The sequence below is a fragment of the Aulonocara stuartgranti genome (assembly GCF_965226115.1).
Source record: "Aulonocara stuartgranti genome assembly, chromosome: 3".
Lineage (NCBI taxonomy): Eukaryota > Metazoa > Chordata > Actinopteri > Cichliformes > Cichlidae > Aulonocara > Aulonocara stuartgranti.
Genome location: NC_138941.1, coordinates 69751298 through 69771967, shown reverse-complemented (window position 1 = coordinate 69771967; position 20670 = coordinate 69751298). Strand labels below are relative to the sequence as shown.

General features: G+C 42.1%; 2 protein-coding genes across 2 annotated transcripts in view; one reads left to right on the top strand and one right to left on the bottom strand.

The window, feature by feature from the left end:
• Positions 1 to 20670, bottom strand: part of LOC309693309 (hemicentin-2-like) — a 1543010-nt gene that overhangs the window by 1165521 nt on the left and 356819 nt on the right. The gene's annotated exons all lie outside the window — the stretch shown is intronic.
• LOC309693997 (nuclear factor 7, ovary-like) overlaps positions 1 to 20670 on the top strand; it is a 260788-nt gene that overhangs the window by 70339 nt on the left and 169779 nt on the right. The gene's annotated exons all lie outside the window — the stretch shown is intronic.

Below are 20670 nucleotides of genomic sequence, written 5' to 3'. Positions count from 1 at the left end.
AGGGAATTCTTTCTGTGAATGAATGAAATATGAGCAGAATGTAAGGGCAAATAAAGCCTTGAGGTGACTTTTGTTGTGATTTGGTGCTATATGAATACAATTGAACTGAATTGAATAAAGATTTACACATATACCTGTTGAATGCGTTTTTTTCATTGTTTTTGTCCCTGCAATCACAGACAAACCTCTATTTTTGAAGTGACTTTGAGCAACTAATATACATCATCCTCTGTAATATAATGCTGTGGGTAAACATGGCTGCTCTGGATTTACATCTGTGGATGGATGTGTTGATAAAATTATGAACCTGTATCTGCTGTGCGGACAGACCGATCACTGGAGTATTAAAGCTGCTCTTGAGTTTAAGTTTTATCCCCAGAATACTGAGTTTAGCCTCCATCTCCTATCTGTCAAACAATCTTCGACAAAAACTTGACTGGATTAGTGAGAATGACAGTTTTAGAATAAAGCCAAGAGTCACTGACTGCAAGAACACATCAGGTATTCAGCAACTTCCTGTAAATTACAAGAAATCCAAGTAGAGGAGAGCAACTGAGTACACTTCCTCTTTGTGATGGAAGTGATTTTCTTCTTTATATTGTGTCAGATAAAGCCTGACAGCTTCTCTTGAATTCATTTCATATGCTGTTTTTTCACAGATGAAACCAGCCAACAGTAAATCAGATGCTTTCCACTAACTGCACATGACATCCATCTGTAACCACTTCCTGTTGTTCCCAAACCATCTCTGAAATCCTCAGAAACTTAGAATACATCTCCCAGTTTTTAGGTCAAAACAGCTTTGAGCAGTAATCAGCAGGATTCTGGTGAACAGGTGTTGAAGTATAGGATGGAGCTCAGACTATTCTGGGCACACTGAGCAGTGACTGTTTGCTCATCTGCATCTGGACTTTGTACATTTTTTTTTTATGTTAAGGTTATTTTTCATGCTGTTGTTTCCATTCATGTGTTCATCAGGAGCTCTCCTCTCAGTACTAAAAACACTATGTACACTTTGTTCCGGGAGCACGTGGCACACACCAAAACGTACTCCCTGGCGTCCTTGTCCAAGGAGGGCCACCAGAAAAATCGCAGGAGGAAGGTGATGGTGCGGCGGACGCCTGGATGACAGGTGAATCGGGCAGTGTGGCCCCAGTGGAGCACCTGGGCGTGGTCGGCAGCAGGGACAAACAACCGCTGCTGACCTGTTGAACCAGCTGATCCAGCCTTTTGTCTGAGCTGGAGTCAGTCACACAAACAGACTGAACAGGGTGTGTTCTGTGCAGCACCTGCATCTAAAACAGAAGCAAAGCTGTTCCTGTGAAATGAAAGTGAAAGCCTCTCTGAGTGTCTCCCTGTAGAAAATGGAGGCTGAGGTCAGTCAGATCACTCAGCCTGCAGACAAATGGAGGCGTGTTTGAGATGTGCAGATAAACAGTCGGAGCTTTGTGTCGGCCCCTAAGGGCTCAGGGCCGTCCTGTAGTCATGCTATCAAGTGCATGACGGCTCTCTGCAGACACTTTGATTCCTTATTATGTAGATTTGGATTTGTTCCCCTTAATAACAAACACCTCTATTGAGAAACTGCATTTGGGGTTTTTCCTTGTTTAACATTTAAATGTGTTTGATCTGAAACATTTAAGTGTGACAACATTAAAAAAATAGGAAACCAGGAAGGGGACAAACATTGTTTCACACCTCTGTATGTTTTTGTTTCCTTTCCATCTTATGTCCTTATATGTTGTTTGTTTGAAACTTATGATTTGTACTTTAAAGTTCTTAGACTGAGCTCAAACACATAAACTACTAACTGTTCAGACATTAGAAATGAATTGTTCCTCTGAGTATTTTAAGCTGCTGTTGTGTTGCTTTTGTGTGCTGGTGTCACTGATGGCTGCTGCTGTGACAAAAAAGACACAAACAATTTGATTTAATCAAAAATCACTCTGGAAATGCTCAGAAAAAAAGACAGTTCATGGTTTAAAGTAGATTTACTTTAATACTCCAACACTGTTATTAAGTTGTCCAGTCTGTGTATAACAGCACTGCCTGCATGAGGTCAAACTGGATCATTGAACATAATGTTTCTTGATGCGTGCCACTAAAAGAACAGTGCGCTGGTTTCAGTCATTGTGCAAATGTAAAGTCCAGATGAACAGAATCTACTTTTTTGGTATTGCACATAACAATTTTCATCCAGAAGACTTCATTAGACCTTCACACATGTCTGACCCTGATTTATTCCAAATTTTAGAAACTTCAGAGCGTTTCCAAAGTCTGCTTCCTGTTTAATGATTATTATTTATTTATTTTATTTTGATGTGTCATTAACTTTTATTTTTAGTTGTTCAAAGTGTTTTTTCTTTGTCTCTGTGCTTTATGAAGTTATCAGGGATGTAAAATGCAAAGCCGGGTGACAAAGCAGCCTGTAATCAAGCATAAAGAGAAAAAACAAAACAAGAACAAAACAAAAACAAACGAACAGGAAAATGATGTTATTTTGGCTGCGTTATTCAGAGAGGGGAGAAACAACGGGACCAGGCCCTGTGTCAGCCTTCTCTCCCCCTTTTTTTGTTTTTTCTCACCATATAATCCACTCATGACCCGTCAAGCTGACAGGACAACACAGGTACATGTTAAAATTCTTAAGATCATGTTTAAAAGCACAAAAATTGGAATTTTCTTTCATTCAGTAATCACTTGTATTAATCAATCAGCAGAAAACATGTCACAATTTGACTTTTATTAACCACTAAATTTGTCGTGTCTTTCTTTTTTTTTTTGAAGTTAAGTTGTTGTCCTGCAACCCAGAGAGTTTATTTGTTAGTAGTGGATAAACTTTATTATTTAACGGCGGGTATATGTTAAGTTTCACTGCTTTAGTTGCTGGAAAATCTTCACGTGTTCATGGGTGTAAGCTGTTTCTTCATTGCGTGTATGTGCGTTTGTAGATGGGCTAATTTAACGTTTTTTTTCTCAAACGAGGCATTTCTCTAACATGTGCCTCTCTCTCACATTTCTCTGCTTGTGTGTTTTGTTTCACCTTTTTGTTGTGATGCTCCGGACGCCTTCCCAACCTCCACAAGCCTGTTGGCCCCAATTTTATGTGTTAAAACTTCTCTTAATTTCTCCTCTAATTCTCTGCTAGCTGCTGTCTTTTCCACAGCTGCTGATTCTTGCTGAGTTTGGTTTCCATTACTATAATTTGCTTCGGCCGCTGTGCTTGTGGGGGCAGTTGGTCCAGGCCCGTAGCCACCTGTATCAACACACTTAGAGATTTATTTAATATCATTTTCATCACTGTTAAATAGATCAGCAGGCAAGACGCCCACCTTTGCACTGCAGACTACATGCCAGTCTCCCAACACACTCCTCTCTGAGTTTCAGTTTTAAAACCCAACATCATTCACACCGTAGTCATTCAAAACCTTATTTGTAATATTATAATCAGCAAAATCAGCGTTTTAATTACAGGCATGTATCATTGTTTGCAAACCAAAATTATAAAACTCAATAACACGCTAAACAGGAAGCAAAGTCCTCTGTGCGCGTCACAGCTCATCTGCATGTTCACACACAGTCTAAAAATAGCTCGCAGCGCTGCAGTGCGCTGTCGTCACACACAGGGTCCCACAAAGCTCAGACAAAACTCTTTTATTTTATATTACAAAGACGTCTTATATTTACAATCACTGACAGGCCTGACAGGTTCAGCGCCTAACAAATTTCGACAAATTTAATATAACGGGTCTTACCGAAGAAAGTCTCACTTTTTTGTAATCAATCAAACAGTATCTGTTACTTCTAGAACAGTTTCTGACCTAATTTCTAAAGAGTGCCTACACAATTTCGACAAATTTAAAATAACAGGTCTTACCGAAGAAAGTCTCACTTTTTTGTAATCAATCAACCAGTATCAGACTCTAACTGTATCTGGCCTAATCCCTAAGGTCCCTAACTCAATTGAACAGTATCCAAAAAAGCACATAACACCGTATCTGACGGTGAAGTGTTGAAACCACTTAGTTGTTCTGGAGTGCCCCAGGCTCCACAGTAAACCAACTGACTATCCCTCAAAGAGGACGGGCATTGAGCGTCCCCAACCCCGGCAAGCGTTACCTCTGAGCAATGCGCTTCTTAGCGGACTCTAACCGCCGTTCTATAATAATTTATAACAATTTGAAACAACAGTCAACGCCCTAAAACAAGAGCATAACTAAGGCAAGTGCCACCTAGAGGTCAATGGGGACTCGAACCCACAAATTGACCACTCAGGTCCACTCTATAACCAATTTGGACTCTAACCAACAAAATGACCAATTCCCTACCAAACTACTTGAGCCTTTATCTCATTTCCTTGGGACTCTAACCCAGCATTTCATACTTTTTCAACTTCATTAAAGACTCTTAGCCGACTTTAACTGCATAACACACGCGGATCCTCATCACAATCAAAACAGACCCTCTACCAGTAATTTCAGTGAGTAGACTTTAATTTAGTCATATCCAATTTGGCACACTTTGGAAATAATTCAACAGGTAGTGCCTTACCTTTAGATAAGCCGGCTTATGCCCACTCACATCAGACCACTGGCTCGTGCCTGTCCGTTCGACAACCTCGGACCGTCCAAACTTTTAAATTCCACCCCAACACCACAGGACGAGCCCCCAAAATGTTAAGGTTCAAAAATATTGGGGATGGAGACAAGAGAAAAACCACAATAACAACACTGGTCCGGTCGGGTTGAGTCAAACGATGATTTTAATGATCACACACGTGGGAGATGGAAACTGTATGCAGACAGCATCAGATCTCAAAATGGTGGAGCATTGATCAAACTCTTATAGCCTCTGGTGCCTCCACCTTATCATAAAAGCCTAAACATTCACATGCTTTCTCTCACACAGCGCCTAAGCTACGACCTTGGCTCCCCGTTTCTCTGCTCCTGCTGAGATGGGGCAGAAAACTCCAGTATGTTCTGTTCTCTTCTAATCAGACAAATAAGGCGATGACTTTCTGCAAACAGTATTTCTTATAACTCAGCAGTATAATGCATCATAAAACAATATCATTCATTCACAATAAATCAGCAGTCTAATGTAATGCAAATCAGTTTAACTAATGCAATAGTTATCAGCTTCTTCTAATTCAGGAGAATAATGCAAACTAAAACTACATAATAATTCACAATCTTTAATTAGGGGTATAACATGGCATAAAATAATATTATAATCTAACAGAAGTTATCAGGGATGTAAAATGCTGTAGAAATGAATGAAAAGCCCAAACATGGACTCACCTCAGTACTAAAAACACCATGTACAGGACTTTGTTTGGATTTTGCATAGATGAAAAAGATAAAAACTGCTGACCTGTTGAACTGGCGACCCAGCCTTTTGTCTGAGCTGGAGTCAGTCACACAAACAGGTTGAACAGGGTGTGTTCTGTGCAGCACCTGCATGTAAAACAGAAGCAAAGCTGTTCCTGTGAAATGAAACTGAAAGCCTCTCTGAGCGTCTCCCTGTAGAAAATGGAGGCTGAGGTCAGTCAGAGCTCACAGACAGCCATGAATGAAGGTGTTCTCTAACTATTTTTACCATTTCTTCTTGGAGCAACTGTAACGCACATAATTTCCTTAGGGATTAATAAAGTATTCTGATTCTGATCGTTTCAGGATGACCTGCTATTATCCAATGACACATCTGCTTACCTGCATCTTTTGCTTGTTTCTCCTCCTCTTCTTTTCTATTTTTTCTAAACTGAGCACCTGATGGCTTTGAACTTTTCTTGTCCATCTTCCATTGGTTTTAATTTTGCACTCCAGTATGAACACAAATCCCTCAACCCGAGGATCACCACAACATGATCTAATAGACCTACACCTTAGTTCAAAGATTTGCTTTGTCTAAGGTTTATTTCTGGGATTTCACACAACCCAGGATTCAAGTCATGAATAGATAATGGGCTCGTATTTACAACATTATAAATGAAATGTGCTCTATTTGGAAGCAGCTGGCCCCTCCCCCTTCGACGGGTTGTGTGTGAGACTTTAAATCATCAAACTGTAAATTATAAATTTTAAATTGTTATTGATCCCTTTACCCCGAGTCCTAAAGTGTATATTTATTTTCCGACTCTTCTTATATTTATTGTTTGGTTTTTTTGCACTGATGTAACTGGAGCCTCTTCGTCTCATCTCTCTGTACTGTGTATAGCAGAGATGACAATAAAGTTTACTTTGACTTGACTGCCACCATGTGGCGCAGGAATACTGTATATTAAACAAGTGTTTAAGGTGGAGTGATTATTTCCAGTTTTCTTGGTGATAGGCTCAGCTTAAACAGTTTTCTGAGTGAGGTGTGTCCTATGAGCTGTTTTATACTGTTTATACCTGTACTTTTATACTTGTAAGTTTGCATTATTTGTCATTTCGAACATATTGTTACAGATTTCTATCCAGAAGTCAGAGATAGGGTACAGCCTTTCCCCCACTTTTCTATCTGTAGTTTTGTTATTATTATATTATTTAAATGAACTTATAAAGTTTAGAGGTTATTTTTCTGGCACGTGTGGTTTTCATTATTTCAGCTAATCTAGAGGAAGGCAGTGGACTGTTATTATGTTGATCTTTGATCTAATTATAGACTTTAATTATTGTTGCTGGAGGAACTGTTCTTCCCCAAACTCACACTGTCCTCCTGGACCACAGGACATAAATTCATTAGTCTAGAAAAGATGATCTTGATTCCTATCTGTTCCCACCAGTGGCGATTTTAGCCCATTTTTTGGGGGTGCTGAAGCACTCTGCTCTGGCTCCAGCGCCGTTGCTGCCAGAGCGATAGTGGCTGAGACGTGTGTGTGAGAGCCTGGCTTAAAACAGGACCTATTAGCTGCATTTAACCTTCAGTTACTCTTTATATAGTTAGGTAGGACTCAGACCATGTTTCTTTTTAGATGAAAAACATTACACCAGGTAACCTGCAGTGTTGGAAACGTGTTTTCCGACGATGTTTGCTACCCTACAATCCGTCCTGCTCTGTAGTAAATTCAGCGACATTTGGCCGTCCTGTTGCTCCCATTGAAATGTATACAGCCTATTTAAAATCTGTCTGTAGCCTGCTGTTGTTACCACTGTCCTGTTTTTGTTTTGTCCTGTTTGAAATGTAATGAGAGAAGTTGGTTATTTTGTCCTATGTGCATGTGCCAAGATTAAACCCAGGAACAACATTCAGGTAAAAGTGTAAGATCAACTGATCTGTCAATAAAGGATAATGTTGGATCGGTGTTTCAATATTTATAGCTTACATGTGGTTTGGTTATTTGCCTTTTGGTTGAAAGTACACTGAGAGAGGACTTTTTGTTAGTGATCTTAATAGCATTTGTTTTTTCATATTAATGTAATTTTTTCATCTAATTGAATACAATCTATTTGTGTATGATTGTCAGTCCAAAGAGGGAGAGAGGAAAGGAACCTGAGGAGGAAGTACAAGGTCAGGAAGAACCAGATAAGAAAACAGACAGGTAATAGTGACAGGCACAACAGAAATCCACTCCACCTTGCCTGGATGGGCAGCTCTCTGGGTGCTCAGCGCCCCCAAAGCTCTGATCCTACAATCGCCCCTGGTTCCCACTGAACCCACAGGCTTATTGTACATTTTGAATTCTGGGTTATGCAAAACTGGTCATCATCACCCTTTTCTTTACATGGTGATTTTTTTTCTTTGCTTTCCACCACTGTCACACTGTCAGAGTTTTGCAATAGGAATGGTTTTATTTCCAAAGAAAAGAATGTCCACATTCTCACTGCTAACACAAATTCAAACACACCTGTTAAAATGAAGAAAAGGGATTGAAGCACAAATACAAACTGGAAGGTGGGACTAAGGTTTCAGCAGTTGTAATGAATAAGGTTTATTGACATTATTAACATATTAGGAGAAGATTTGATAAACAAAGAAAGAAAAATACCACTGTTGATCACAGGTGGATTTACTCTATTGTGTGTTTTGTCTGGGCTTTTTTTCGTGAATGAACTGAATGAATTATGGAGGTGAAGAGGAAGCTCTCTGTACAAAAAGAACAATGACAGTTTTTACAGGATGTTGTGTTTGTTCTAAACATTTCATTTTGCTGTTTCATTGTGAAATAATTTAACTTTCATAGCAGCAGTAAATAGACGTCATTCATGACACTGAGATCTGTGAGCTCAGCAGAGTGAACTCAGATTTTCAAATTAAAATATTCTTTTAAAAATGAGCAAAAAACAAAACAAAACAGAGAGACTTGCTCTCAGTCCAGGATGTCCTTTATTGCGTCCATCCTTCTCTTGTCCTCCTGCGTGACCTGCAGGTGAAAACAGGTGTGAGGTGTCAGCTGTCAGGTAGGTGATGAGTGAAGAACAGAACAGAATCCATTTGCTCTTCAAACTGCTGTCAGACATTATCTACTGCACTCTGATCACATCACTCAGACCAGCTGCTTTTACAAAGTCTCATTGATGGGTCTGTCTAGCAGACCAGACCAGATACAGAGTAGGTGTCCGCCACTCCCCTGCACCTGTGTCAGTTTCCCAGGTAAGGGGGGCTGGGGCCCAGTTGGTCCCTGCTTCAGTTTCTGGGGCCGGCTGGTCCCTGCACCCGTATCAGCTCCTCGGGTGTGGACAGCAGCTGTCCAGTCGCTGCCAAAATCTGCACCGACCCCCGAGGTGAGGTCCGCCAGGACAACGCTAACCTCCGCACCTGTACCCACTCCTCAGGTGGGAGTGGACCAACTTCACAATCTGTTTTGCAGCCCATACCTCAGCCATTAGCCCCGCTACCTGTAGCAGTTCAGCCTGCTGTGCAGTCGCCCTCAGTTCAGCCCATTTACAACATGATCCGAAGATCCGTTGTATATGAGCAGGAATAGTTTAAAGTTATGGCTGAACTGTCCCAGGCATCTTCTGTTGCCCAACTACAAATGGGTGGACCTCCAGGTCAACGGAAAGCCACGTGACCGTGAGAGTTCCTTATATCACAGTGCAGTGGTAGATACAAAGCCCTGTACTGCCCTATATTGCACCTTAATTTGTTTTTATATAATTGCGTGGAATGAGTCTTGAGTTGAATTTTTTAATAGGCAAAAAATATTTAATATATTTAAATAAGTTAATAAGTAAATGTTAAAAATTTTTCTTTTTTTCTTTTTTTGCTGATCCGAAAATTGATCCGATCCGTGACTTAAAACCGTGATCCGATCTGAACCGTGAGATGTTTGATCCGTTGCACCACTACACACAAGTGTAATGTTTTTGACTCATCTAGCTGATTTTTGTCCACATTCAATCATGCCTCACCTCACAAAGGCCTATTCTGTGTTTTTGAGTTAATACACAAGTTCCTTAAGATTTAACTCGATATCACTGCAAAGTGTGTAATAGACAGTCCACCAGCATTCAGAAGTTGCAGGAAGCTGCAGTGACAGTAGAGAGATTTTCCTGTGTCCTGGGCCCCTTGGCTCATGCTGGACTGCCAGTTGCCTCTGTTTCTCTGGCACCCCTGCTCTTTTGCTGGGGTAGTTCCATCCATTGAGTGTGTTTTGTTACAGATGTAGCACTTGGAGACCCAGCATCTCTGTTGGCTTCATCCCCTCTTTTTATGCTTTCTTTTTGTCTCACTTCTTTTTTAAATTTTCCTCCTGATTTTTGCAGGCCTGGTATTCATCCACATAGATGATAATATGATGAGTACTAAAATAAACTAAATAAAACAAAAAGAGACTGCTCCTTCTGGGAAACAAAATGTGTCAGCAGAATTCACACCATCTTCTTTCTGCCAGTTCTTTTACTTCCTCTAAAAGAACAAAACCTGTTTTGCCATTTCATTTCCTCTATGATTGTTTGTGTTTAAAAAAATTGAGGGTGAGATACAAGATACTGGCCATTTCCCAAAAAACGTACTTGTGTGTACTTGCATCACCGTGGACTTGGATTACGTCATCAGTCTCAAACCAAAAACTGTTCCAATGCAAAGTATGCATCAAGCCAAGTATTCTCAAAATTCCCAGATGTTTTCTTGATCATTCATTCATTCTTTCAAGCATGCATCAAATGATCCTCAGCACTGTGTTATTGCCCTTCCATATGGGCTCAAATTGTGGTCATGGATATTTTGTACTTGTAATCAGTTTTGTGCCTGTAAATCAGGATTTATATGCGTAAAAAGAATTTGTGTGTGGACTTAGCCAAAAAATACGTGTGAAACTCTGCACTCAAGCTTCAAGTTACAAGTACGAACTTTGACCCTATTTTTCTTCCTTTCATCTGATTGGCCAATCTCATGTCAATCACAAATTTAACTATCCAATCAGAGAACAGATGGGTTTGGCTATTGGAGGGGTGCTTTATGGAGCTTCAGGCCACGGGCAGCGTGGACAACTGAACAACAAAGTCATGTAGGATTGTCAAATTCATCCCACAGGTGCAGCTACTAAAAAGATTAGTAGCTGGACACGGGATAGGGCATCCGCTAACACATTCTCTGTGCCCTTTTTATGGCGGATTTCCAAGTTGAAATCCTGCACCAAAAGAGACCACCTCATCAGCCTTTGGTTCTAGTTCTGCATTCGCATTAGGAATACCAGGGGATTGTGGTCAGTATAAACGATCACAGGCGAGGGGCTGCAACCGACATACACCTCGAAATGTTGCAATGCGAACAGCAGAGAGAGGGCCTCTTTCTCAATCGTGCTGTACCCTTGCTGATGGACATTGAATTTCTTTGAGAAATAGCCGATTGGGTGATCCACACCATGATGGTCTTCCTGTAGCAATACGGCACCTGCCCCGTTTGCACTGGCATCAACCTCTAATTTAAAAGGGCGTGCAGAATCAGGGGCAGCCAGCACTGGCGCACTGCACAGGAGAGTCTTAACAGCCAGGAACGCACTCTGACACGCAGAGGTCCACACAAAAGGTTTCAACACACTAGTGAGGCTAGTGAGGGGTGCGACCACTTCTGCGAAGTTTTGACAGAAACCCCGGTAGTAGCCCACCATGCCGAGGAAACGGCGGAGCTCACGCCTAGTCTGAGGGGCAGGAAAGTCCAGTATGGCCTGGATTTTGGCCAAGATAGGGCGCACTTGCCCCTGACCCACCTGTTTTCCTAAGTACGTCACCATGGCTTTACCAAAATCACACTTGGCGAGGTTAAGGGTGAGGGATGCCCTTTCCAAGCGATGGAACACATCAGTGAGTGTCTCCATATGCTCTGACCAGGTGTCTGAATAGATGACAATATCATCTAAATACACTTCACACTTGCAGACGCCGCCCAGCACAATATTCATGAGCCGTTGGAATGTGGCGGGAGCGTTGCGCAACCCGAAAGGCATGACAGTGTACTGGAGAAAATGGTCAGGAGTAACAAAGGCAGAGATTTCGGCCGCACATGATGTTAGAGGAACTTGCCAATAGCCCTTTAACAAGTCCAGCTTAGTAACGAACGTCGCAGAACCGACCCTATCGACACAATCCTCCATTCTGGGAAGAGGATAGGAGTCAGGTTTGGTCACGCTGTTCACCTTCCGAAAATCTGTACAAAACCGTGGGGTCTTATCCGCTTTAGGCACTAGGAGACACGGGGAACTCCACGCACTAGAGCTAGGGACAGCAAGACAATTTTCCAACAGATAAGAGACTTCTGTCTGGAAAAGAGCACGTTTAGTGGGATTCACCCGGTAGGCATGCTGTTTGATTGGAGGATGGTCCCCCACATCGATATCATGCTCCAACACGGTGGTACAGGATGGAGTGTCCGAGAAAAGATTAGGATGATTCTCAATCAACCGACACACGTCATTTCGGACATCATCATCTACCTCAGTTAAATGTGACCTTAAACCACGTAGGATTTCAGAATTCCTAAGTCGTGCGCAGCCCACAGCACAACCGAAAACCAAATCATCACCTACTGGGTCATACCGGGTTTCGGAACTGTTGACACACCACCAGCAAAGTAGGGCTTCATCATATTAATATGACACACACGACACTTTTTCCTTCGCTCTGGGGTGTCGATGACATAATCCGTGTCACTCAATTTCGCCTGCACTGTATACGGACCACTGAACTTTGCCTGGAGGGAAGATCCAGGGACCGGTAGAAGTGTTAAAACTTTATCACCAACCTGAAATTTCCTCTGCACAGCTTTCACATCAAACTTCCTCTTCATCTTACCCTGCGCTGCAACGAGCGCATCGCGTGCAATTGCACATGCTTTATGCAAACACTCTCTAAAAGAACTCACATAATCTAACACATTTTCCTTAGGAGCATCTGTGTCCGACAGGAAGTTCTCCTTGAGCAGTCGCAACGGGCCACGCACTGTGTGACCGAACACCAGCTCAGCAGGGCTAAATCCTAGCGACTCCTGCACGCTTTCCCTCACTGCTAAAAGGAGCAGCGGAAACCCCTCATCCCACTCCTTTTCAGACTCAAGGCAAAATTTCCGCATCATAGATTTCCGCCCGGGCTAACTGGACGCCACCAAGGCTGACCGCGCGTCCATGATCAGCAGTCGCTGCCACACGCTGAGCAACCACGCTCCTAGGAATTACCGTTCCCGTTCTAAGTCATTTAAATCATTTTAAAAGCATCACTGCGGACTCTAACCGCCAGATAATTATCTGATGCCCGAGTCCAACTCTGCTAATCAATTATCCAAATACCCTAATCTAATCTCTTTTCTTGGTTGACGTAACACACACACACACATACCACACCAACTTCAAACATACGTCACAACAACTTTGAACTTCAACCTAGAATTAATCCCAATAAATTTTGTCAAATACAATCAACCACCACTGCCCCAGCCCCAGCAATGTGAGATATGACCAAGTGCTCCTGACACCCCAACATGGGCGGTTCAGATGGGGGTGAATTTGTGGACGTTTCTGGAAGGTTGCAGGGGATTCTCAAATCGGAAGAACAGGACCACAAATTCAACTGCGTGGCTTCATATGCACCTAGTGTAGCCACTGACGACATTACAGACCTCAGAGAACAGTCACTGACTGAGACTGCAGGAGTTGGGGAGAAGACATGCACACACACAACACGACATGCGCACTCGGTCACAGAGACAGAGGGAACCTAGTTATTCTATGCCATTAATTCAGGAGAATGGAGGAGTGCAGTATAAGCCCTCAACACAGGTGATGTAAAGGCTCTGGCAGACCAATTACCTCCTGTCTCAGAGGGAGGTGCCATGTGGTTGAGCAAACTAGGTAAGTTCACAGCGGGAGAGCAACTGGCTGTATGAGATTTCAGGGCTGTAGCAGCCGATGACCATGCAAGGCCTTCGAGAAGTCAAACAGAGAGCAGGCACCAATGGTTGCCCTGTTGACTTGCCCCTGATCAGAATGATAACAGACATAGTGGTAGCCATGAGAGAGGAATACCCCACCACAAACTCTGCAATGGTTCTTAAACTAGAGTCTCACCAATCACCCAGGGAGTACCTAGAGCAAGACTCTGGATTAGACAAAAAGGTTGTAACCCCAATAGAGGAGGGACTCAGCAGGAGTGGTTAGAAGGAGTCCCTGAAACCTTGAGAAAGGCTTTAGAAGAATAGAATAGAATGGAATGGAATGGAATAGAATAATCCTTTATTTGTCCCACAAGGGGAAATTTGGATGTAACAGCAGCAAGAAAGACACATAAACAAATAGTACACAAGACACAGAACAGAAACATACACAATTTTTACATATTTACATCAAGGACCGATAACCTTGATTTGCCCTGCAGTGAGTCTCTGGTGTGGGAGCATCACCTGGTCCACCACCTGCAGTTGGTTAAGGACGAGGCTGGAAAGTGTCACGGTCCTGGGTCTCCTGACCCAGCGTTTTTAGTTCTTTGTGATGTGTGTATTATTGTACTTGTGTGTGAGTTATTCTATGGTTTCTAGTTTTGATCTCTTGCCCTTCATGTTGCTCTGTGTCCCCTCTGTTCTGTGTAAGTCTGTGTCGGCATGTTTGAGTTCCCCTCTGTGTCTTTTGGTTCTTAGAGTCCTCTGCCTTATGGTTTATGTCTCTGTGTTTCTTAGTTGCTGTCTCCACCGTGTCAAGTTCGCGTCTCTGTGTGAAACTTCCTGTTTTACTTTGATGGTCCGTGTCTTATGTGAATGTGTCCTGCTTTGCCTGTCTCGTCAGTCCTGATTTCTCCCAGCTGTGCCCTCCTTCTGTGTCTCATTCCCCTCGTTACTTCCCAGTGTATTTAAATCCTGTGTTTCTCTGAGTCAGTGTCGCGTTGTCCCTCATGCTGTGTGGATCTCCCTGTGTCTCTCTGTGGGTTTAGTTTGTGGGTTTCCAGTTTAGTTTACTTTGTTTGACTTTCTCCTGCCAGCGAATAAAGCTGAGTTCTTTGTGTTTAAACTTCGTGCCTGAGTGCCTGCCTTTTGGGTCCAACTCCTGCCTGCCGCACAGCGATTCATGACTGAAAGGAAAAATGATTAAGAGAATTGAAAAAGCAGCTCTTGAAACTGCAGCTTGGAGAGGCGAGACAAAAGGCAAATGAGAAAAGAAGGAAAAGGTGCAGCCTAAAATGCTAGTAACCCAAGGGGATATAGGTCCCAGTTGGCCATCTCTTAATCCAAATGTGTGCCCTCATACACCTTGGGAACACTACTACCAATATCACCATGGGCTGTCCTGCTGGTGGGCATGAATGGGGACCGCCACCAAGAGTGGGATATCTTGGAGGATTCAGAGGGGGGGAGGGGAGGCCACAGGGGGAGAGGAAGAGGTGCCCCATAACAGGGAACACCTGGTACAGGTGCCTGTTACATGTGACCCAAGCCCCTGGGCTCGAGACTGCCTGGAGAGACAGTCCATACCAGGTAGGGGGAGAGGTGGACATATGAGAGGAGGTCATCTGGCACCTAATCCACATGCAGCCTCAGTCTTGAGGGACCAATACCCAGTAACGGCAGTATGGGAGGACTAGGAGTCCTATCTACCCAACCAGCAATGCCACACCCCACACAGAGACCAAGCCAGCAGTGGGAAGGCAGACCCCATGTTGCCATTGTGGGTGGCAGACAGTGAATTGCCATTTCTAGTGGACACTGGGGCAACATTTTCAACAATACAAACCTTGACACAACATTCTGAACTGTCTCAACAAGTTGTGGAAGTAGTGGGTTTCTCTGCAGTATCACAGACTCTGCGATTGACTAAGCCTTTGAATACAGTGGTGGGAAGACAGACTGTCGGCATCCCTATGTCATACTGGCTAACGTCCTGGTCAACCTCATGGGGAGTGACCTACCTGTGAAGTTGCCGTACTTCAACAACACCCAGTGTACTAAACACACTGTGTCACCCTGTCTGATGTTTGGATAGATGAAAATGATAAAAACTGCTGACCTGTTGAACCAGCTGATCCAGCCTTTTGTCTGAGCTGGAGTCAGTCACACAAACAGACTGAACAGGGTGTGTTCTGTTCAGCACCTGCATGTAAAACAGAAGCAAAGCTGTTCCTGTGAAATGAAAGTGAAAGCCTCTCTGAGCATCTCCCTGTAGAGAATGGAGGCTGAGGTCATTCAGATCACTCAGCCTGCAGACAAACGGAGGAATGTTTGAGATGTGCAGATAAACAGTCGGAGCTTTGTGTCGGCCCCTAAGGGCTCAGGGCCGTCCTGTAGTCATGCTATCAAGTGCATGACGGCTCTCTGCAGACACTTTGATTCCTTATTATGTAGATTTGGATTTCTTCCCCTTAATGACAAACACCTCTATTGAGAAACTGCATTTGGGGTTTTTCCTTGTTTAACATTTAAATGTGTTTGATCTGAAACATTTAAGTGTGACAACATTAAAAAAAAATAGGAAACCAGGAAGGCGACAAACATTGTTTCACACCTCTGTATGTTTTTGTTTCCTTTCCATCTTATGTCCTTATATGTTGTTTGTTTGAAACTTATGATTTGTACTTTAAAGTTCTTAGACTGAGCTCAAACACATAAACTACTAACTGTTCAGACATTAGAAATGAATTGTTCCTCTGAGTATTTTAAGCTGCTGTTGTGTTGCTTTAGTGTGCTGGTGTCACTGATGGCTGCTGCTGTGACAAAAAAGACACAAACAATTTGATTTAATCAAAAATCACTCTGGAAATGCTCAGAAAAAAAGACAGTTCATGGTTTAAAGTAGATTTACTTTAATACTCCAACTCTGTTATTAAGTTGTCCAGTCTGTGTATAACAGCACTGCCTGCATGAGGTCAAACTGGATCATTGAACATAATGTTTCTTGATGCGTGCCACTAGAAGAACAGTGCGCTGGTTTCAGTCATTGTGCAAATGTAAAGTCCAGATGAACAGAATCTACTTTTTTGGTATTGCACATAACAATTTTCATCCAGAAGACTTCATTAGACCTTCACACATGTCTGACCCTGATTTATTCCAAATTTTAGAAACTTCAGAGCGTTTCCAAAGTCTGCTTCCTGTTTAATGATTATTATTTATTTATTTTATTTTGATGTGTCATTAACTTTTATTTTTAGTTGTTCAAAGTGTTTTTTCTTTGTCTCTGTGCTTTATGAAGTTATCAGGGATGTAAAATGCTGTAGAAATGAATGAAAAGCCCAAACATGGACTCACCTCAGTACTAAAAACACTATGTACAGGACTTTGTTTGGATTTTGCATAGATGAAAAAGATACAAACTGCTGACCTGTTGAACTGGCGACCCAGCCTTTTGTCTGAGCTGGAGTCAGTCACACAAACAGACTGAACAGGGTGTGTTCTGTGCAGCACCTGCATGTAAAACAGAAGCAAAGCTGTTCCTGTGAAATGAAACTGAAAGCCTCTCTGAGGCTGTGTCCCAATTCAGGGACTGCACGCTTGAAGTACGCATTCCAAGTGCGGTTACGTCACCGCCACGCGACGACGGCTGTCCCAATTCGAAGTGTACTTCAAATGCATACTCCAAATGCGCCGTCGATTTCCCCAAATATCAAGCGTGGTCCGGTGCACACTTCGTGGTCCCATATATCCCACAATTCATAACGCGGCGGTGGGTGTGGAGAATTGTGCCGCAAAATATGGCAGAAGGGAGCGGCCGAAGAGGTTGTTTTTTTTTCTTCCAAACTTTATTGAACTTATAAAGCGAACAGTCAGTCATTCCAGTTCAGTTTGTACAGTAGACATACAAGGCAAATAACAGTAACAATATACAGTACAATGAAATAAGAAGGATAAATAAATAAAGGAGAAAAAAGAAAAAAGGGGGGGAATGTGACAGACTTCATAACAACTTTGTACTTGAAAGTTGTGACAGTTCATTCGTTAAACATTTCTGAATGAATTTCAATCAATGATAAACCTTTTTTATTGGAAGTTAATTTAAGAGAGTTTAAGTAATATTCAATTTCAATCAAAAACAAATTAAATGATGGGGTTGAGTTTTGAAATTTACATTTATGTATTTGGAATTTCCCTAATAAGATGGAGCGGCCGAAGAGTGAACTGTCAAAAGTACTGAATATGACGTCACTTATTTATGTGCGAATGTTTAATAATTAAAGTCAGTCATATATCCACAAACACAACAAGCTGAAAGTCAGTGATATATGTATATATATATATATATATATATACATATATATATATATATATATATATATATATATATATATATATATATACACAGTGGGGCAAAAAAGTATTTAGTCAGCCACCGATTGTGCAAGCTCCCCCACCTAAAATGATGACAGAGGTCAGTAATATGCACCAGAGGTACACTTCAACTGTGAGAGACAGAATGTGAAAGAAAAATCCATGAATTCACATGGTAGGATTTGTAAAGAATTTATTCGTAAATTAGGGTGTAAAATAAGTATTTGGTCACCTCAAACATGGAAAATCTCTGGCTCTCACAGACCTGTAACGTCTTCTGTAAGACGCTTTTCTGTCCCCCACTCGTTACCTGTATGAATGGCACCTGTTTGAACTCATCATCTGTATAAAAGACACCTGTCCACAGCCTCAAACAGTCAGACTCCAAACTCCGCCATGGCCAAGACCAAAGAGCTTTCGAAGGACACCAGGAAAAGTATTGTAGACCTGCACCAGACTGGGAAGAGTGAATCTACAATAGGCAAGCAGCTTGGTGTGAAAAAATCAACTGTGGGAGCAATCATCAGAAAATGGAAGACATACAAGACCACTGATAATCTCCCACGATCTGGGGCTCCACGCAAGATCTCATCCCGTGGGGTCAAAATGATCATGAGAACGGTGAGCAAAGATCCCAGAACCACACGGGGGGACCTGGTGAATGACCTGCAGAGAGCTGGGACCAAAGTAACAAAGGTCACCATCAGTAACACACTACAACGGCAGGGAATCAAATCCCGCAGTGCCAGACGTGTTCCGCTGCTGAAGCCAGTGCATGTCCAGGCCCGTCTGAAGTTTGCCAGAGAGCACATGGATGATACAGCAGAGGATTGGGAGAATGTCATGTGGTCAGATGAAACCAAAGTAGAACTTTTTGGTATAAACTCAACTCGTCGTGTTTGGAGGACGAAGAATACTGAGTTGCATCCCAAGAACACCATACCTACTGTGAAGCATGGGGGTGGAAACATCATGCTATGGGGCTGTTTTTCTGCCAAGGGGACAGGACGACTGATCCGTGTTAAGGACAGAATGAATGGGGCCATGTATCGTGAGATTTTGAGCCAAAACCTCCTTCCATCAGTGAGAACTTTGAAGATGAAACGAGGCTGGGTCTTCCAACATGACAATGATCCAAAACACACCGCCCGGGCAACAAAGGAGTGGCTCCGTAAGAAGCATTTGAAAGTCCTGGAGTGGCCTAGCCAGTCTCCAGACCTCAACCCCGTAGAAAATCTGTGGCGGGAGTTGAAAGTCCGTGTTGCTCGGCGACAGCCCCAAAACATCACTGCTCTTGAGAAGATCTGCATGGAGGAATGGGCCAAAATACCAGCTACTGTGTGTGCAAACCTGGTAAAGACCTATAGTAAACGTTTGACCTCTGTTATTGCCAACAAAGGTTATGTTACAAAGTATTGAGTAGTATTTTTGTTATTGACCAAATACTTATTTTCCACCCTGATTTACGAATAAATTCTTTACAAATCCTACCATGTGGATTCATGGATTTTTTTTTTCACATTCTGTCTCTCACAGTTGAAGTGTACCTCTGGTGCAAATTACTGACCTCTGTCATCATTTTAGGTGGGGGAACTTGCACAATCAGTGGCTGACTAAATACTTTTTTGCCCCACTGTGTGTGTGTGTGTGTGTGTGTGTATGTGTGTGTGCATATATATATATATATATATATATATATATGTGTGTGTGTGTGTGTATGTATGTGTGTATATGTATATATATATATATATATATATATATATATATATATATATATATATATATATATATATATATAGTGTGTGTGTGTGTGTGTGTGTGTATATCATAATAATCTGAAAATACTATAATATTGGCCATATTATATTTACATTGCCACAGTGAGATGACTTTAGTCTCATGAACAACATTAACTAATTGTTATTTACTAACTAATCTTAAATGACTGTTCAGCACAGAAATGAAGCCGAACTATCATGTTTTACAGTCCTGTGGTCTCAGCCTCAGATACTCAACTAAAGTGATGTCATGACAAAAATGAATGACCAACAAAACATTTTTCTCCTTCATTTCATTTCTGTCAAACAAAGCTGTATGTAACGTGTCTCGCGGTTAGTATCATGGTTGCTAGGCAGCCTGAACAGCGCGACGAAGCGTATACCGTCCCATTTCACAAGCCTCTCACTTCCGCACTTCTCGTACTTATAGTACGCACCGTACGTAGTACGCGTAGTACGCGTAGTGCGCGTACTTCAAGCGTGCAGACCCTGAGTTGGGACACAGCTTGAGTGTCTCCCTGTAGAAAATGGAGGCTGAGCTCGTTCAGATCACTCAGCCTGCAGACAAATGGAGTGTTTGAGACATGCAGATATACAGTCGGAGCTTTGTGTCGGCCCCTAAGGGCTCAAGGCCGACCTGTAGTCATGCTATCAAGTGCATGACGGCTCTCTGCAGACACTTTGATCCCTTATTCACATTTTCTATAAGTCTGCATAGAGACGATGTAGATTTGGATTTGTTCCCCTTAATAACAAACACCTCTATTGAGAAACTGCATTTGGGGTTTTTCCTTGTTTAACATTTAAATGTGTTTGATCTGAAACATTTAAGTGTGACAACATTAAAAAAATAGGAAACCAGGAAGGCGACAAACATTGTTTCACACCTCTGTATGTTTTTGTTTCCTTTCCATCTTATGTCCTTATATGTTGTTTGTTTGAAACTTATGATTTGTACTTTAAAGTTCTTAGACTGAGCTCAAACACATAAACTACTAACTGTTCAGACATTAGAAATGAATTGTTCCTCTGAGTATTTTAAGCTGCTGTTGTGTTGCTTTAGTGTGCTGGTGTCACTGATGGCTGCTGCTGTGACAAAAAAGACACAAACAATTTGATTTAATCAAAAATCACTCTGGAAATGCTCAGAAAAAAGACAGTTCATGGTTTAAAGTAGATTTACTTTAATACTCCAACACTGTTATTAAGTTGTACAGCATGGCTATTC